General features: G+C 37.2%; 1 protein-coding gene across 1 annotated transcript in view; it reads left to right on the top strand.

The window, feature by feature from the left end:
• ITFG1 (integrin alpha FG-GAP repeat containing 1) overlaps nucleotides 1-20,934 on the top strand; it is a 342,370-nt gene that overhangs the window by 63,220 nt on the left and 258,216 nt on the right. The window lies entirely within an intron of this gene.

Here is a 20,934-nt window from a genome sequence, read left to right as displayed (position 1 = left end):
GCCAAAGTTAATTTTTTTGTGATCATTATAAATATATTGCAGATGAAAGAAATGAATGGGTTCTCTTACAAAAACATTTAGTGTATGAATTGCTAAACATAAAATAATGAGGTTTTAAAGCCTGCTCCTAGTGAGTAAATTCCTCCCTATTGCTCACAGAAGCATTACTAGTATTTGTACTAGAATAAATGGTAATTCCAGCTTGCATACCAAAGTATATAAAATGTTTAATCGGCCAAAGGATGAATCCTAATCCTTTTGGTAATTGAGAACTCCACCTACCTAAAGGGATTTGAATTAAAAGCTATATATTTTAAATGACACTGAACTATTAATGTGTTATGGTTGCCCATGGTTTTGTTAATCCCCAAAACATAAAACAGCCAAATATTTGATGAAGTTTGTTCTAATTCCACGGTCTTGTATTTAATAACTAGCTTTATATTTATCGTGACATGAAATTACTCTTTTTTTCCAAAAATTTTAAATCTTTGTATTTTATTTATACACATAAGATAAAATTTACCACCTATTTTTATTTAGTTGTTTTTAGTAATTATATACAAGCAATTTTATTTTATTTTATTTTATTTTATTTTATTTTATTTTATTTTATTTTATTTTATTTTATTTTATCTAATAATTTATATTTTATAAAATACATCGAAGTTAGCACGTGGTGCAACAATGATTTCAGGAGTAGATTCTTTAATGCCCCTTACCCATTTAGCCCATGCTCCCTCCCACAACCCCTCCAGCAACGCTCTGTTTGTTCTCTATGTTTAAGAGTCTCTTATGTTTTGTCTCCCACCCTGTTTTTATATTATTTTTGCTTCCCTTCCCTTATGTTCATCTTTTTTGTATCTTAGTGTTCTCATATGAGTGAAGTCATATGGAATTTGTCTTCCATAATACCCTCCAGTTCTGTCTATGTAGTTGCAAATGGCAAGATTTCATTCTTTTTGATTGCCGAGTAATACTCTGTCGTATATATATATATATACACAACACATCTTCCTTATCCATTCATCCATTGATGGACATTTGGGCTCTTTCCATACTTTGGCTATTGTTGATAGTGCTGCTATAAACATTGGGGTGCATGTGCCCCTTCAAAACAGCATACCTGTATCCCTTGGACAAATAACTGCTAGTGCAATTGCTGGGTCGTAGGGTAGTTCTATTTTTAATTTTTTGAGGAACCTCCATACTGTTTTCCAGAGTGGCTGCACCAGCTTGCATTCCCACCAGCAGTGCAAAGGAGATCCTCTTTCTCCACATCCTCGCCAACATCTGGTGTTGTCTGAGTTGTTCATGTTAGCCATTCTGACAGGTGTGAGGTGGTAGCTCATTGTGGTTTTGATTTGTATTCCCCTGATGATGAGCAATGTTGAGTACTTTTTTCATGTATCGGGTGGCCATCTGGGTGTCTTCTTTGGAGAAGTGTCTGTTCATGTCTTTTGCCTATTTCTTCACTGGATTATTTGCTTTTTGGGTGTTGAGTTTGATAAGTTCTTTATAGATTTGGATACTAACCCTTTATCTGATATGTCGATTGCAAATATCTTCTCCCATTCCATCGGTTGCCTTTTAGTTTTGCTAATTGTTTCCTTTGCTGTGCAGAAGCTTTTTGTTTTGATGAGGTCCCAATAGTTCATTTTTGCTTTGGTTTCTCTTGCCTCCAGAGACATGTTGAGTAAGAAGTTGCTGCGACCAAGTTCAGAAAGGTTTTTGCCTGCTTTTTCCTCAAGGATTTTGATGGCTTCCTGTCTTACGTTTAGGGCTTTCATCCATTTTGAGTTTATTTGTGTATATACCACCTATTTGTAATTAACTTTTCATAGATATTAAATCCATTCATAATCTGGACCTACCATCACTGCAGTCCTCCCATAATTCTAAACATCTTGTAAAACTGAAACTCTAGGGGTACCTGGGTGGCTCAGTTGATTAAGCACCTGACTTCACCTCAGGTCATGATTTCATGGTTCATGGGTTCAAGCCCCATATCAGGCTCCACACTGGTGCAGACCCTGTTAGGATTCTTGCTCTGTCCTCTCTCTTTACTGCTCCCCCATTTGCTCTTTCTCTCTCAAAATAAATAAACTGAAGAAAAAAAAAAAAAAACCTGAAACTCTATATACATCAAACACTAACTTATTCTCCTCTTATTCCAGCCCCTAGCAACTACCATTCTACTTTATGACTCTATGATTTTGACTATTCTAAGTCCCTCATTAACTGGAATCATGAAGTATTTGCCTTTTTATGACCAGCTTATTTTACTTACCATTATATTCTCAAGATTCATCCATGTTGTAGCATATGTCAGAATTCCCTTTCTTTTTAAGGCTTTATAATATTCGATTATAGGTAGATACCACATTTTGCTTACCCCCCCCCCTTCGAAGATGGACAATACTTGGGTACTTAACATGTTTTGGCTTGTGAATAATGCTGTTATGAACATGGGTATACAAACATACCCTGGTGACCTTGTTTTTAATTCTTTTAGGTATATACCCAGAAGTGCAATTGCTGGATACTGTGGTAATTCTATTTTTAGATTTTTGAGGAACTTGCCATCACAGCAGCTTTGCCATTTTACATTCCCACCAACAGTGCACAAGGGTTCCAGTTTTTCCACCTACTTGCTGACACTTGTTATTTTCTGTTTCTTTCCACAGTAGCCATCCTAATAGTGCAAAGTGATATTTCGTTCTAGTTTTGATTTGCATTTCTGTAATGTTTAGTGGTGTTAAGCATATTTTTATGTACTTATTGACCATTTGCATATTTTCTTTGAAGAAGTATTTATTCAAATCCTTTGCACATTGCTTAATCAGGCTGTTTTTCTTACTTCTATTGTTAAGCTTTGAGAGCTTTTTATGTACTTGAAATATTACTCCCTCATCAGATACCTGATTTGCAAACATATTCTCCCCGTCTGTAGGATGCCTTTATAGTCTATTAGTATTGTCAATGCAAAAATGTTTTTTAAAAATTTATGAAGTCCCGTATATCTGTTGTTTCTTTTGTTGTAATATTATTTTCCAATCCAGGAACATGGCATGTTTTTCCGTTTGTTTGTCTTCTTAATGATTTCTTTAAGCATTATTTTATAGTTTTCATTTCACAGGTCGTTTACCTCCTTGGTTAAGTTAAATCCTGAGTATTATATTTTTTTGATTCTATTGTAAATGAAACTGCATTCTTAATTTTCTTGTTAGATTGTTCATTGTTAGTGTATACTAATACTATTGACTTTGGCATGTTTTTTTGTATACTGCTACTTTGCTAAGTTCATTTATTAGTTCCAATATTTTTTGTGGCATATTTATGGTTTTCAACAAGTAAGATCTTACATCTGTGAACATAGACAGTTTTACTTCTTTTCTAATTGGATGCCTCTCATTTCTTTTTCTTGCCTAATTGCTCTGGGTAGAACATCTAGGACTCTGTTGAACAGAAGTGGTGATAGTGATCATCCTTACTTTGATCCTTCAGCTTAGAGAAATGCTTTCAGTCTTTTACGAATATAATGTTGACTGTGGGCTTTTCATGTTTAGCTTTTATTTATGTTGAAGTAGTTTCTATTTCTAGGTTAGATGTTTATCATGAAATGGTACTGAATTTTGTGAAAGGCTTTTTCAGCATCAATTGAGTTGACCATGTATCCTTTTTTTTTTCATTCTGTTAATATGGTATATTATATTGATCAGTTTTTGTATGTTGAACCATCCTTGTGTTATAGGAATAAATCCCACTTGACCATGGTTTATAGTCTGTTTACTATGCTACTGAATTTGATTTGCTGAATTTTCTGAAGACTTTTCCATCAGTGTTCATAAAGGATATTGGCTTGCAGTTTTTTATTTTTATTTTTTTCTTGTAGTGTCTTTTTGTCCAGCCTTCATATCAGATAATGCCAGCCTCATAGAATGAATTAGAAAATGCTCCCTTCCCTGCATCCCAGGAATGAATCCCACTTGATCATGGTGAATAATTCTTTTTATATGCTGTTGAATTCGATTTGCTAGTATCTTATTGAGAATTTTTGCATCCATATTCATCAGAGATATTGGCCTGTAGTTCTCTTTTTTTACTGGGTCTCTGTCTGGTTTAGGAATCAAAGTCATACTAGCTTCATAGAATGAGTCTGGAAGTTTTCCTTCCCTTTCTATTTTTGGAATAGCTTGAGAAGGATAGGTATTATCTCTGCTTTAAACGTCTGGTAGAACTCCCCTGGGAAGCCATCTGGTCCTGGACTCTTATTTGTCGGGAGATTTTTGATGACTGATTCAATTTCTTCGCTGGTTATGGGTCTGTTCAAGCTTTCTGTTTCCTCCTGATTGAGTTTTGGAAGCTTGTGGGTGTTTAGGAATTTGTCCATTTCTTCCAGGTTGTCCAGTTTGTTGGCATATACTTTTTCATAGTATTCCCTGATAATTGCTTGTATCTCTGAGGGATTGGTTGTAATAATTCCATTTTCATTCATGATTTTATCTATTTGGGTCATCTCCCTTTTCTTTTTGAGAAGCCTGCCTAGAGGTTTATCAATTTTGTTTATTTTTTCAAAAAACCAACTCTTGGTTTCGTTGATCTGCTCTACAGTTTTTTTAGATTCTATGTTGTTTATTTCTGTTCTGATCTTTATTATTTCTCTTCTTCTGCTGGGTTTAGGCTGTCTTTACTGTTCTGCTTCTATTTCCTTTAGGTGTGCTGTTAGATTTTGTATTTGGGATTTTTCTTGTTCCTTGAGTTGGACCTGGATTGCAATGTATTTTCCTCTCAGGACTGCCTTCGCTGCATCCCAAAGCGTTTGGATTGTTGTATTTTCATTTTCATTTGTTTCCATATATTTTTTTAATTTCTTCTCATTGCCTGGTTGACCCATTCATTCTTTAGTAGGGTGTTCTTTAACCTCCATGCTTTTGGAGGTTTTCCAGACGTTTTCCTGTGGTTGATTTCAAGCTTCATAGCATTGTGGTCTGAAAGTATGCATGGTATGATTTCAATTCTTGTATACTTATGAAGGGCTGTTTGTGACCAAGTATGCGATGTATCTTGGAGAATGTTCCATGTGCACTCGAGAAGAAAGTATATTCTGTTGCTTTGGGATGCAGAGTTCTAAATATATCTGTCAAGTCCATCTGATCCAATGTATCATTCAGGGCCCTTGTTTCTTTATTGACTGTGTGTCTAGATGATCTATCCATTTCTGTAAGTGGGGTGTTAAAGTCCCCTGCAATTACCACATTCTTATCAATAAGGTTGCTTATGTTTGTGAGTAATAGTTTTATATATTTGGGGGTTCCGGTATTCGGCGCATAGACATTTATAATTGTTAGCTCTTCCTGATGGATAGACCCTGTAATTATTATATAATGCCCTTCTTCATCTCTTGTTACAGCCTTTAATTTAAAGTCTAGTTTGTCTGATATAAGTATGGCTACTCCAGCTTTCTTTTGACTTCCAGTAGCATGATAAATAGTTCTCCATCCCCTCACTCTCAATCTAAAGGTGTCCTCAGGTCTAAAATGAGTCTCTTGTAGACAGCAAATAGATGGGTCTTGTTTTTTTATCCATTCTGATACCCTATGTCTTTTGGTTGGCGCATTTAATCCATTTACATTCAGTGTTATTATAGAAAGATACGGGTTTAGAGTCATTGTGATGTCTGTATGTTTTATGCTTGTAGTGATGTCTCTGGTACTTTGTCTCCCAGGATCCCCCTTAGGATCTCTTGTAGGGCTGGTTTCGTGGTGACAAATTCCTTCAGTTTTTGTTTGTTTGGGAAGACCTTTATCTTTCCTTCTATTCTAAATGACAGACTTGCTGGATAAAGGATTCTCGGCTGCATATTTTTTTTTCTGTTCATCACATTGAAGATCTCCTACCATTCCTTTCTGGCCTGCCAAGTTTCAGTAGAGATCAGTCATGAGTCTTATAGGTCTCCCTTTATATGTTACAGCACGTTTATCTCTAGCTGCTTTCAGAATTTTCTCTTTATCCTTGTATTTTGCCAGTTTCACTATGATATGTCATGCAGAAGATTGATTCAAGTTCCTTCTGAAGGGAGTTCTCTGTGCCTCTTGGATTTCAATGCCTTTTTCCTTCCCCAGATCCACGAAGTTCTCAGTTATTATTTCTTCAAGTACACCTTCAGCACCTTTCCCTCTCTCTTCCTCCTCTGGAATACCAATTATGCGTATATTATTTCTCTTTAGTGCATCACTTAGTTCTCTAATTTTCCCCTCATACTCCAGGATTTTTTTATCTCTCTTTTTCTCAGCTTCTTCTTTTTCCATAATTTTATCTTCTAGTTCCCCTATTCTCTTCTCTGCCTCTTCAATCTGAGCCGTAGTTGTCTCAATTTTATTTTGCAGTTCATTGATCGCATTTTTTAGCTCCTCCTGGCTGTTCCTTAGTCCCTTGATCTCTGTAGCAAGAGATTCTCTGCTGTCCTTTATATGTTTTCAAGCCCAGCGATTAATTTTATGACTGTTATTCTAAATTCACTTTCTGTTATATTGTTTAAATCATTTTTGATCAGTTCATTAGCTGTTGTTATTTTCTGGACGTTTTTCTGAGGGGAATTCTTCTGTTTGGTCATTTTGGATACTCCCTGGAGTGGTGCGGGACTGCGTGCACTTCCCCTGTGCTGTCTTGAAAAACTTGCGTTGGTGGGCGGGGCTGCAGTCAGACCTGATGTCTGCCCCCAGCCCACCGCTGGGACCACAGTCAGACTGGTGTGTGCCTTCTCTTCCCCTTTCCTAGGGGCGGGAATCACTGTGGGGTGGTGTGGCCCGTCTGGGCTACTTGCACATTGCCAGGCTTGTGGTGCTGGGGATCTGGCGTATTAGCTGGGTGGATCGGCAAGGTGCAAGGGGGCCGAAGGGGCAGTCTCAGCTCGCTTTTTCTTCAGAGATCCACTTCGGGAGGGGCTCTGCGGCACCGGGCGGGAGTCAGACCCACCGGAGAGACGGATCTGCAGAAGCACAGCGTTGGGTGTTTGCATGGTGCAAGCAAGTTCCCTGGCAGGAACTGGTTCCCTTTGGGATTTTGGCTGGGGGGTGGGCGAGGGAGATGGCGCTGGCGAGCACCTTTGTTCCCTGCCAAGCTGAGCTCTGTGGTCCGGGGCTCAACAACTCTCCCTCCCGTTGTCCTTCAGCCCTGCCGTTCTCTGAGCAGAGCTATTAGCTTATAACCTTCCAGATGTCAAGTCCCGCTTGCTGTCGGAACACACTCCATCAGGCCCCTCCGCTTTTGCCAGCCAGACTCAGTGTCTCTGCTTGGCCGGCGGGCCGCCCCTCCTCCCCGGTTCCCTCCCGCCAGTCTGTGGAGCGCGCACTGTCTCTCCGCCCTTCCTACCCTCTTCCATGGGCCTCTGGTCTGCGCTTGGCTCCGGAGACTCAGTTCTGCTAGTCTTCTGGCGGTTTTCTGGGTTGTTCAGGCAGCTGTAGGTGGAATCTAAGTGATCAGCAGGACGCGCGGTGAGCCCAGCGTCCTCCTACGCAGCCATCTTCCCAGGATCCATTTAGCATTTTGAATGTATTGGTGCACTGCCTTCTGGCCTCCCAGTATTTCTGATTAGAAATCTGCTTTTAATCTTATTTAGGATCTCTTGTGTGTGATTAATTGCTTTCAAGATTCTCTCTTTGACTTTGTCTTTTGAAAGTTTTGATTATAATGTCTTGGTGTGGCTCCTTTTGAATTCATCTCTTTTTTTGGAGTTCATTGGACATCTTGGATGTTTATATTCATGTCTTTCGTCAAATTAAGGAATTTTTTAACCATTAGTTCTTTAAATTTTCTCTTTGCCCCTTCCTTTCTTCTTCTCCTTTAGAGACTTCCACAGTGTCCCACAGACCCCTTAGAGATTATGCCTTTTTCTTCAATCTTTTATCTCTGTGTTATTCAGACTTAGTAATTTCCACTATCCTTTCTTCAAGTTCAATGCCTTTTTTTTTTTTTTCCTTCTGCCTGCTCAGATCTGCTTTTGATTCCCTCTGGTGGATGTTTTATCAGTTACTGTCTTTTTACGTCTAAAATTTTATGGCAGTTTATTTTTAGGTTTTCTCTTTATTGATGTTTCCATTTTGTTCAGATATTGTTTTGACATTCTGAACATCTTCCTATAGTTCTTTGAACATCTTTAAGATCGTTGTTTTAAAGTCTTTGTTTACTAGATCTGCCAAGAGGTCTTTTTCAGGGACAGTTTCTGTTTTTTGGGTTTTTTTTTTTTTTTCCTTTAAATGGGCTATACTTTACTTTTTCTTTGTATGCATTGTGAATTCTTACTAAACACTGGACATTTGAATCTAATAATGTTTTAACCCTTGAAACCAGATTCTTCCCCTTACCCAGGCTAACTGGTTTTTGTTGTTGTTATTGTTTATTGTTTTTGATTGTTGTAGGCTCTCTCAGTGCCAAGGGTCAACCTGAGGTGTAAACTTAAAGTCTTTTCAGGTTTCTTTTGGGCCTGAGCCTTTCCCTGAGCATGCATGGTCACTTTTTAATTTTTCCCGTATATTCAGTTGTTTTTTAATGTCCTAGTCTTTAATGTATGGTTCCTAAATTGGGAAAAAAAAAAAAAAGAGAAAAATGCGGGTGGGGAAACTAACCCTTTAGATCCCCTGAAGTCACTGTAGCTGAAAGTGGGGGGGATGCATCAGTGAGGGCAGTTACAACAACAATGGCTACCCTCTTCTTTGCCTTAACCTCTGTGATCAGATACAGCAATAAGTGATCAGAGAATAGATTCCCGGTATTTGGAGGACAGGATCCTCTTTGCCATCCCCAGCTTCTGCAAACTGTTGATGTTGCTTCAGGAACAGGCGCACACTACCTTCCATGGAGCTGGGAATGAGAGATGAATGGCTGATACTGGGCTGGGAGCTGAAATAGACCAAACTTAACTGCAGTTTACCATCCATGCATTCCTCTGGAAATTGTAAGCCTTTGATAGACTACAGAATTCCAAAATAATTACATGAGACAGATTCTGCCAGTGTAGTTGTTGTCTTGGTGGCGAGACAGGTTCTTGGTGCTTCCTACTTTGCCATCTTCCCAGAATCATTTCCCCTATAGTCACTCTTAACTGAATAAACTTGAAAAGATCAATTCTGTAAGCAGTTATAGAAAACGAAATTTGCCTGCTGCCTCTTTGCCATTCTTTCTTGTAGGATCTTTCTAATCTACCACAGACCTTCTCTTGAACTCCCAGAATACTTGAACACCAGCACAGCCCTTTGGATTGTGTGTATTGTGTGTGCGGTGTATCATTACATTACCGATTATTTAATTATGCTGGAGGAATAAAGGCTCATGCACCCTGAAGTATGACATAGTCAGAAAAGGAGCAGATACATTAGGTGGATGTGTCCTTGGCTGTTGTTAGAGATCAAGGAAACTCTGGGGACCAGGTGACCTTCCTTATTTCATCCTGAGCATCTAAGCTCCAGTTGTCCTAAAATCACAGTGACACCACTTTTCTACTAGCTCTGCTCCTGTGTATTGTTTTACTTTTCCCTCTACTGGTTAGCTGGTTTTGCTCCTCAGAGGCTACAGCTTTTGACGTGTACACAGTGACCCTGGGATGACAGTAGTTTTAGTGGGGCTATCTTTGTCTCTCTCCCTGATCACACTCAACTCTTAGGCTAATTGCCAGCTGATTGCTCTGTTATTATTTTTTTAATCTTTATTTTTGAGAGAGAGAATGAATGAATGAATGAATGAATGAATGAATGAATGCAAGCAGGGGCAGAGCAGAGAGAGAGGGTGATACAGAATCTGAAGCAGGCTCCAGGTTCTGAGCTGTCATCACAGAACCCAACAGGGCTCAAACTCACAAACCGCAAGTTCATGAACTGAGTCGAAGTCAGACACTTAACCGACTGAGCCATGCAGGTGCCCCTACCTTGGGCATAAATTGCTCCATAGTCTCATGTAATTAACTTTGGACTTCCTTGCAGGTTAGTTTATGTCAGTGTTTTAGGTTGTTTACACCCCAGAAAGGCTCTTATTTCTTCTTTCCGTAATTCTCTCTGCTAAGTTATCCTGTGTGTGGTTTAGGATGTTTCTTTCTTGAAGACTGATAGCCTACTCTTAATTGCTTTTTTTTTCATTGGTTTTGAGTGTGCCCTTAGGCTTGAACTTCCCAACTTTCTGTTTCAAATAAAGTCAGTTTTTTAGACAAGAGCTTGGGAGCTCTCTGTGTGCCTCCTGCCTCTCCTCCTAGGTAAAATCTTTCAGCCATGGCTCCAGAGTTGGGAGCCAAGACAGTGATTCTGCAAGTGACATACCTGCTTTAGGAGCAGAGCACAGGTTGAGGATGGTAGCTTCTGATCCTCTTGGCTTACCTCTGTAGCATAGAACCAACACCCTACAAATGAGCTGTGGTGCAGGTGATCAGAGCACCACTATTTTAAATGTGCTCTGCCTTGGGAAGATCCTCCTAAGGAGGAGGCCAAGTTGAAAAGAGATCCCCTGACATCTCAGCTACTCTCACTTGAAATTTAGCCTCTGGAACAATTGCTGGGAGAGGTAAAAAAAAAAAAAAAAAAAATACTGGCACCTGCCCCTCCCGAGAACATACCACAACCCTTGATTACTCTAGAAGAATAAATTGGTATAGAGGAATAGATTGTTTGGTAGCTGGGGAGAAAGCGAACCCTCTGTTTTGGCTCCATACCTGCCTAGAGCAGAGTTTTCTGTCACACTGACCTAGGATGGGAAGGGAAAGAGCTGGTTGTGGTTCAGATGCCACAGATCTCACTATTCTTATTGAGTTTTAGTATATTTTTTTTATGAGATGTTTCTCCATCTGCTGACGGCTTTTTATAACAATGTCCAGAGACTTTCAGCAGCTGTGGGTTTTTTTAATGATTTTTTCCCCCTGGGTTTTTTTCCCTGCTTGTTTTGCTGGGGAGCAGGTCTATGACACTACCTCCTCATGCTGTGATCCAGAGATGGAACTTTCACATTTAGTAGGCATTTGCCAACCTTAAGGAGTCCATCATAATGCCAGACCATGGTTTTTGTTTAAGCCTATGGCCTTGAATTTTGTTGTTTGCTTTTTCTGGTGGGGCTTTTTCAGGATAAGGTTTATAATGATGTTATATGGGATTCTGTCATTTTAGAGATTATTCTGTAAGTAAATATGATAAATTTACAAAGCATCATTAGAACTTTCCTATCTGGCTTAACAAGCCTTTCCTTTTCTTAATTTTGACAGTGTTTTAATTAGGTTTTTAGTTTTAAATAATGAAGTTCTGATTCTCATGTAAGGCCCTTTAACATTAAAAAAGAAAGGTTAACTCTCTTCTTACTGATGTGAACACTCTTAACATGACCTATAAATAACATTCTGCTATTACAATGGGCAGAGAAGACATACTTAAAAAAAGGTTAATTAGAGGTTTAATAGACACCGTAAAGTTTACTATTTGCATTACAACTGTCCACTTTCCATATCACTAAATATGTATTTTTGGAGCTAACATAAAGTTTTTAAAATTATTTCGTGTAGCTATTTGAAAGGAAGCTTTAATGCATTTAATATACAATTAATTTTTATGTTTACTCCCTACAGTGCTTGTTTCTACTTCACAAATACATTTGTAATGTCACATGTGAGATTTGGGTACTATTTTAATCAAATTCCATAATCTTGAGGAAATTATTTACTTCTCAGAATTACCATTAACTTCAGATTTTGTATAGCTGGAATGGGTATATGAGCAATTTTTGTAATTATCAAGCATACTTAGTATGTATGTTATATCAGTAATATAAGCTTTACCTAATACTTGTTTCTGAATAAGAGAAGGCTGTATGTCTCATTATTTTAATTGCTTTAACTTGAAGTTTTTTAATTATCTGATTGTTTGGTTTTAACTTATTCCATATATGAGGAGTTTTAATACAATAAAACATCATGTGTTGGTAATGTTAGCACTTCACTGATGTGAGTATTGTAACTTCTAAAAGTAATTACCTGTTAAGTTTCTGACCATACAAATGTCACCTTCTCAGTGAAGCCCTCCCCAAATTCATCTAAGCAGTCAGTGAGTATCTCTGTCAACTCAGTTCCCATGGTACACATGTATAATTCTAGCACAGCCATCACCAGACGTTATTTGTCTTTCTACATCTGTCTCCCCCACAGACAAGTTCCTCAAAAGTAAGGAGTACGCCCCCTTTGTGTTTATCTAATACCTAATTAAGTCCCAAGTGTATCAGAGGTGCTCAAAAGATGTTGAACAAGTGGGTGGATATGATATGAAAGAAATCTTAAAGATCATTTAGTTTAACCACTTCATTTTATAGGCAAGGAAATGAAGCCCAGAGAGGTTAATGCTTTACTTTACTTTTTCCAACTTGCTGGAATTTATTACACTTTAAGCATTTTATCACCACACTGCTCTATATTTAGCAAAAGTATTCCCATCTAATATGTTCCAGAAATGTGATGCATAGAAAACATATAAATGAATTCTCTCATGAGGGTCACTGTTATTCTAGTTTGCAGAAAGTTCTTCTGTGGTGCTTTGAAGGAGACTAGGATGGGGGCGCCTGGGTGGCTCAGTCGGTCAAGCATCTGACTTCAGCTCAGGTCATGATCTTGCGGTTCATGAGTTCGAACCCTGCACTTTCAGTGCACAGCCTGCTTGGGATTCTCTCTCTGCCCCACCCCCACTTTCACTCACTTGCTCTGTCTCAAAATTAATTAATAAACTTAAAGAAAAAAAATCCCTATAAGAAAGAGACTGGGACCAGGTAAGAAGAGAAGCTGGCACACAATTGAAGAGTTCCTAAATGGGATGGGGCATAACTGCCTACTGTTAGAAGTTTGCTTTTGAGTGACTATGAGCATTTCAAATAATTCCTTTTGTATGGTAAACTGTCCTACACATGGATTTACAAGAGCAATAATCTGATGAACTCTTCTGACCATATGTATTGTGTTTTGCAGTTCAGTCTGACATAGCCATTATTAGAGAGATCAACAGCTTCCACTCATAAATTTTAGAGCATTCATCACCTTGATTGAATCATGCCACTTGAGAATTAAATTACTTTCAAGTTGAATTTGATTTTAAATGTCTAGCAACTGTTTTTGTGAGCAAAATTGAGGTTTCTTCTCTAACCCGAACCCCCTGAGTAGGAGAAGCCCATTGTGTAGCGAAAATTAAGAATTCTATTAAAAATGATACAACTCAGGAGACAGAAATCTATAAAGGATACATTTGTGGTCCTTTAAAGGTCCTTTAACATCATTATAGACTGACACACAATATTTTTTTCTTTATGCTTCTACACATAAATTGGGTTTTTTTTTTTTTTAGCTTTTATTGAAATTCCAGTTAACATACAGCTTAATACTAGTTTCAGTAAAATTTAGTGATTCATCACTTACGTATGACACACAGTGCTCATCACAAGTGCCCTCCTTAATACCCATTACCCATTGAACCCACCCCCAACCCACCTCCCCTCCCCTTCATTATTCTCTATAGTTCAGAGTCTATTTTATGATTTGCCTGTCTCTTTTTTACCTCTATGTTCATTTGTTTTGTTTCTTAAATTCCACATATGACTGAAATCATATGGTATTTGTGTTTCTCTAACTTACTGAGCATAATACTCTCTAGCTCAGTTCATATCATTGCAAATGGCAAAATTTTATTTTTTGATGGCTGAGTAATATTCCATTGTGTATATATATATACCACAACTTCTTTATTCTTCAGTTGATGGACATTTGAGCTCTTTCCATACTTTGGCTATTGTTGATAATGTTGCTATAAACATCAGGGTGCGTGTATCCCTTGAAACAATATTTTCATATCCTTTGGGTAAATACACAGTACTACAATTGCTGGATCATAGGGCAGGTCTATTTTTAACTTTTTGAGGAACCTCCATGCTGTTTTTCAGAGTGGCTGCACCAGTTTGCATTCCCACCAACAGTGTAAGAGGGATCTCCTTTCTCCACATCCTTGCCAACATCTGTAGCTTAATCTTTTTATTCAGAGGAAATAAGTACTCAAAACTCCAACATGTCATGTAAGTGCTGTGTAGGCAACTGTTGAATAATTAGCAACTATGACGTCTTCATAAATTTGTAAATGAGACAAGTGGATGTGATAAGAAAGGCTCAGGATTTTGGAATAAAAGGACTAATGGAAGTAGATTCCCTTATTGTATAAGTCAGGTGGATGCAGGTTGATGTCATAGCCCTGAGAAAAAACATCAGGCCAAATGCAGTTCTAAGATTTGTGTTATAAAACATTCATTTCAAATTTACTTTAATGACAGTTAATGGAAAATCTGAAAATCTTAGTGGTGATTAATACCAGGTTCTTGTTCTCCAGTTCTTTCCATCATTAAGTATTATCATCTCTAATGAATTCTTTACCTTCTGAAACATAGAGAACTCTTCTAGAAGATGAAGTGTCTTCTCATATTGGAATTTTGAATCATAATGTCTGTTCACCCATAGAAACATAAGATTTAAAACATTAAAACTGCACACTCTCTTGGATTCTTTTAAGACCCTGACCTCTTAGGAGTAGAGGAAATACGTGACTTCAATTGAAATATATGTATAAAACACTAAAATTCAGAACATTGCTAAGACTTACTATTAACTTATCATAATTACCTTGAGCACATTTCTCTTAAATATTCAACATGCAAGTTCTGAAAAACAAATATCCTGTGGTAAAAAATGTAAGTAAAATATATCTTCATTTGTTAATAATCCTCGTCAAAGGAAAATTATAATCCCCTTAAACATTCAATTTCAGGGTACTTACTAGGCCTCTCTCATCATTTGTTGCCAGCAGCCTATTACTTCAAGTTTATTTTTTCACCTGAGATTTTTGTGTTCCTACACAATCTGTAATAAATAAATTCAAGGTTTTTTTTTTTTCTTTCTTTCCTTACAACAAAAGTACTTCTGGTAAAGATTTCACTGATGAGGGAAGGTGGGCAGGAGTTGTTTATTGTTTACCCATGATTTTGGGCTTCCACTCTTATAATGTGTTGCTGTGTTCCAGAGTGTGCTAAGTCTTTGTTATCTTGTGTATATACTCTTAAGTTGGAGGTAGTCAGAGCTCTCTGCTAAGTATAGTGAATCTTCATATGGGGCCCAGTGTTTCAGGATAGGAAAAAGAAAGGGAAGTCTAGATAAAAGGTTATGAACTTAAAAAATTGAAAAATGATTCCTAGAAATGTATACTTTTTCCTAAGAACACTGTCTTGTGAATGGACACCCATTTAAACAGCTTCCTCATGTCTTATTAAATTATTGCATCTGTACAGAATATGATTTAGCAGTATTATTTGATATAGGGAAATATAAGAAGGAGGGTTGCTTCTGTGTAAACAGATATATAAGCAAAGCAGTCATCTATCAAAGGTTTCAATCTAGTACCTGTGGCTGAAACTGGAGTCTGCAGACATGTTTCTGATTTTGTGCCTCTACTGCTTAAAATATTTTGAATTAGATTTCAATATTTTTAAAATATAATTTTTCATATTTAAGGAAACCATATTTCCATACCTGCCATTGCCTGGAGCTAATTAGTTGCTGTCCTCTTTGGTCAGTGATAGGCGCTTGTTACTTCTTTTAGGTCTCCTACTTCCCACTGTATCATCCATCCTGAGACCAATATAGTCTCAGGTGTTAAAAGTGGGGCATTTGATCATCTTGGTTGTACTAGGGCCTGCTAACTTATTTAATTTGGGGCATCGTGCCTAACAGTGTGTGAGTTGATGACCTCGGAACCACAGAGTGCAAACTGCTGCTGGGAAGGGGAAGAGCTCATTTGTCTTCACAATTTCAGCTGTCATATGGCTTTCAGTGTGCTTTTCTTTGAACAAGTGGAAGCAGGGGAAATCTGCTTTTATTCTACACTCTTATGCTGATCTTTGCTATAACCAGGCCTGAGATATACTGGACAGTATTATAGAACAGATGTAAACATGAGCTTAGCATGTCCTCCTGGCTCAAGCATTGAAACAGCACAAACTATGATATTGCTTTGAACCATTCTTTGTGGAAATATCTGATGCGATGCTTCCAGGAAATACTAAAAATGTTTTATTAACTATATTTTTCCAAATAAACCATAATATATACTCCTTTGGAAATATAGTGACTTTCACTATTCAAGGAGAGTTTCTTCATGCAGGAAGTCTAAATGACATTATGAATACTTTTTAAACATTTCCACCAAAATATGTTTTTAAACCATCAAGACTTAACACTGAAAGGGTACAGTGCCAGAAATTACAGTTTTTAACCTCTTCCTTCATATCATACATAGTATATGGAAAGGGTGTTAGGTGCCCATTACCATCAAACTTTAAACTTTAATCACAGTCATAAAACTTCGCATTTTTCCTAACATGGTTTAGTTTGCATAGTCAAACTTCCAATTTAAGTTTTTAAAACTCCTAAGTGGGCTTCCTTTTGATGCCAACTTTAACCAGAAGCCTTTTCATTTGAAAAGAAGACTGCACTGCACTTAGCAATGTTTAAAAATGCAGTAGCTTACTCCTTTCAAGCTGTGAATGGAGATAATTGAAGCAGTACCATTTGATGTTTTTGTACACACTTACTTGACTATGAGTCTGTGTTTTCTGGAGAAGAATGCATGTGCATTGAATAGTTTCACTATTTTACGTGTTACAAGATTTTAATGAAAAAGGATTTAATTGAGTTTGGGGTTTATGTCCTGAATTTTTCACTAACTCATGATGTGATCTTTTGTTAAAGATTATTTCTTCAAGTGAGTACCAGTGATGTCAGCTATCATCATACTGTTTCTATTAGCATTTTAAAAATTAGCTTCCAAGACAGGAAAGGCAAATCCAGATCCAGAGTATGGTCTACTCCTATAAAGTGAATTGCTGCCTCTTCTAGGATGGAAGGGATCCAATGTAGTCACCTTGTCCCCAACTCTTTATTCTGCTCCACCCCATACTCCACTCCCTACTCCACCCTTTACCCCATCTTGATCAAGCACTCTCAGAGTATAGTCTCATGCATACTGTCCTAGCTCCTACCACTAAATGTTAGCTAGGTCCTGGACTTAATTCAGGCTATAGTTTTTTCCTTTTCATGTCTATCCCATTCCTGGCCAGATTATTATGTAATTTGACCCCACTTTTTGGCATAGTGGCCAGGAGAGAAGATGAGACAGACTGTAGGAAGTGGGAAGCATGTTGCCTAATGGCAGCAGAATCTTCTCCATCATCTTTAAACAAGGGAGAACACTAGCATTTAGGAGAAACTTCATCATTTTCAAACAGGAGCCTTTAACAGTTCCTAATCCATGAAACAAGTATCATTCTTTCCTAAGTAGGGCCCTAACCTTGCTTAAGGTTAAGACCTGCTTAGGTTGAGAATTTAACCTTCTTGGGAGCTCTTTTACTCTTATCATTAAATCCTGGTCTTGGTCTTCAGCCCATGTTTGCCCTCCTACTGCAGGAGATGAGAACCTCTAGATGCTACCCAAGAGAGGCCCTCTGGCTTTCACACATAGCTTTTAATTTGTGAGCAGTCATTGTTAGCCTTTGGTCTCTCCTGTATTTCCTCAGGTAAGCTTAGCAACACCTATCTAATTCCACTGTCCTTCTGATTAGTATTTACCCCTTTTTCTCAAAAAGCCTGAATGATCACACCCTCTAGTGCATTCCTTTCCACTGGAATATCATCCCAATTATACCAGTAAAAGATAGTATGGCCATCTGTGCACTGCTTACCCCTGTGAAAGAATCCTTATTGGCAGTCCCTTGTTAGGTGATCCAACTCCAAAATCTTAGTATCTGCTTTCTCAGATCTCTTGGTATCAGTTGTTGTAGACTGCATTTCCTAGGATGTAGGCTCTGAGCTGGAAACTAGTGTGCAAGAAGTTTAATTTTAGGGACTGCTCTGGTAGTTGGTACTGCTGGAGGAAAAGGGAAGGAAGCAGAGTTGGGCCATGATTTAGTGTCAATAAAAGCCTCAACTGACCTTGGGCTTCTGAATGTGCAGTGGCCCTGAAGAGTTGTCCTGAGTTATGGTGAGAGGGTCTAGCCTTTATTTCTCTGAACTGATTAGTTATTGGATGCAGGCCAGGCTACAACGTTTGGCAGAGTAGCTCTTTTCACCCAAAGCTGTTCCAGAAAGGGCGACTACAAAGGGCTGTCTTCCAGTAGCATTTCCAGCAGCTGAAGTAATAAGTCCTTCATCCTAAGAGGGGACCTGGGTGGCATGTCACAGCACCCACTACAGTTTCATTGGGAACATTTCCTTTCATTATATCGTGTGGATTACTCTCAACCATGTAGGAGGGTGAGAACTTTGTTGCTTTGTTGACTAAAATTTTTTTCTAGCTATTATTTCGTTCTCATTTCATTCAGAGTCAGAGGTGATTCTTCATATTGAATTGTTAAAAATTGTCTCTTTTTCTCCACATAATGAATCATTTATTTTTCCTATAACCTTTTTTATACAATTGAATAGGGAAAAGATTTTTTTAATCTGTTTTACAAGGTACTTCTAATCCTTCATCTCACTTTACTGTATTCCAAAATCTTAGTAAATACCCCATGAAGCTATGAAAATAGAATCAGCAAAAATTGTGGTTATAGTTGTTCAATTTTCTAACTATGAATGAAAGAGCAAAAAGCTCTTAAGTTATAACCTTTTATACAAATATATTGAGACAAGTGCAACACCAACAGAAAAAAAAAAAAAAAACATTTTGTGTTATTTTTCCAGGAATGATGAGAGGTTGCTGGTAACCATCCACCCCTCCCTTCTAAATATCCCTGCATGGCCATTCATGGTAATGAAATAGCTCTTCCAATCCAACAAAGCTAACTGGTTTATCAAGGCCACAAGTCTATGATCCCTCATCAGAAAGATGCCTTCTCATCTATTCTCAAATGCATTAAGAATTTCAACAGTGTAATGCTTTCTGTTTGAACAAATTCACCTCTGTTATATAATAATAGCATAATTATCCCTTTTTTTATGTCTTTCAAATAGCTCAGAGCTTGCACTGACATGGCTCTAAGTGATTCTTAGAAATCTCTGTGGCTGTTAATCCCTAATCACTTCCTTAACCTGATCACCCACCTTTTCAGATAATATAAAAATTAACAGCTTTTAAACATTTTTAAGACTGTAGTCACTATAATCAGTCATACTTAATTTTAATGAAATGCTTTAACAGAAGACCATTCTTTTCCCAAGACTCTTTAAAAAGGCAATAGAGTAACTATTTCTAGTTTAGTTTTTGTATCTGCAAGAACCACTATATATGTTGAATAACTAAATGATTCAATATATATATATATAACTATAGTTATATACATATAACTATATGTATCAGTTCAGAGTTCATATCAGTTCATATAACTATATGAATCAGTTCAGAGAAATAAAGGCTAGACCCTCTCACCATAACTCAATATATAACTATAGTTATATATATATATATATTGAATCATTTAGTTATTCAACTAAATGATTATATATTTAGTATATATATATATATATACACATACACACACACACTGTATACAGTGGTATATGTAAAGATATATATGGTATCATTTAATTATTAAACAGTCATTTGAGCACATATTATTTCCAAGCGCATAGGAACCACAAAGATAAAAACCAGTTAGGCATGACTCCTCCTTCAAGCAACTCAGGAAAGACAGATGTGAAATCGAAATATCATGGTATCTTGTAATAACCCTTGACAGATATCATAGTGGAATAACAATGGAGGGAAAGCTGTGCCTAGAGAGAGGAGTGGCCTCAGGAATGGTGGGGATACCAGATGGCTATGATGTAAAAGGGTACTACAGAGAGTCAGTTTCATGTAAGGGAGTAGCAGGACATGAGCATGGAAGCTTAGGTAAGTAGGCCTTTTTCACAGGGGGAGAAGAGATCCTGGAGGAGAAGGAATGAGATCAAATTTGCACTTCTGATTTTTCATCATGCTGATGGTAATGTGGAGGGCGTATGGAAGGAAGAGAGCATGTTGGCTGTAGGTATATCATCTCACAAATCTCAGGTATTCTATGGGATTTTTCCTAAATGAGTCTGGAAATAGACACTCACTGGGAGTGTATGTTTGATGGAGTAATGAAATTACCTTCATTAAAGACTACATTTGTATGTCCACAGGCAAAGCATCTTAGTGTAAAAATAAACACAGAGAAAAACATTGACATAAAGAATAGTTCCACTTACTTGTAATCAGGAGTTTGAGTATAACAAATTCTCACAATGAAGAATATTCCTTAGTTTTTTGGGGATTCTATGAAAATTATTATTATTATAACTATTATATAAATTAGCTTCATGAAATTCATATGAAAGCTCTACAGAAAACACATTAAAATGTGAAGGATATTTCCCTTAAACGTATTTAATGGTGCAAAAAAAAGAAAAAAACGTTTCTTTAAAATAGTCATGGTCTGCATATCACTGAGTTAATTCCCATTTTTAAAGCATAGAAGAATAATGTTATTTTAATATTCCTGAGTCAACTCATCATTTTTAAATTTTGTATATTCATTAAGTAAAATTGTCATTATGCAAATATAATAAATACTGCACTAGAATAGATTTGCAGTTCACCTGACCTTTGTTAGTAGGATGTTAGATTTGACTGTCAACCTATTCTTCAATAAATTTTATTAAAATCTTGCACTTTCCAATAAAACAGTTTTGTTTAGTTGGACTATATAAGGACAATTCTGTTCAAAATTTGAATATAATTTGTTGTTCATCTAACATGAGTACTAAATATTTTTGTGCTAAAATACTGTTATTTAAAATAATTCTGAAACCCAGCTATGACATATAAGGAAACATAGCTTTTAAGTTGAGAAAGCACAATGTGATTCTGACTA

Source organism: Panthera tigris, chromosome E2, assembly GCF_018350195.1.
Source record: "Panthera tigris isolate Pti1 chromosome E2, P.tigris_Pti1_mat1.1, whole genome shotgun sequence".
NCBI classification, from domain to species: domain Eukaryota; kingdom Metazoa; phylum Chordata; class Mammalia; order Carnivora; family Felidae; genus Panthera; species Panthera tigris.
Note: the sequence above shows the minus strand (reverse complement) of the source record. Positions and strands in the feature narration are given on the sequence as shown.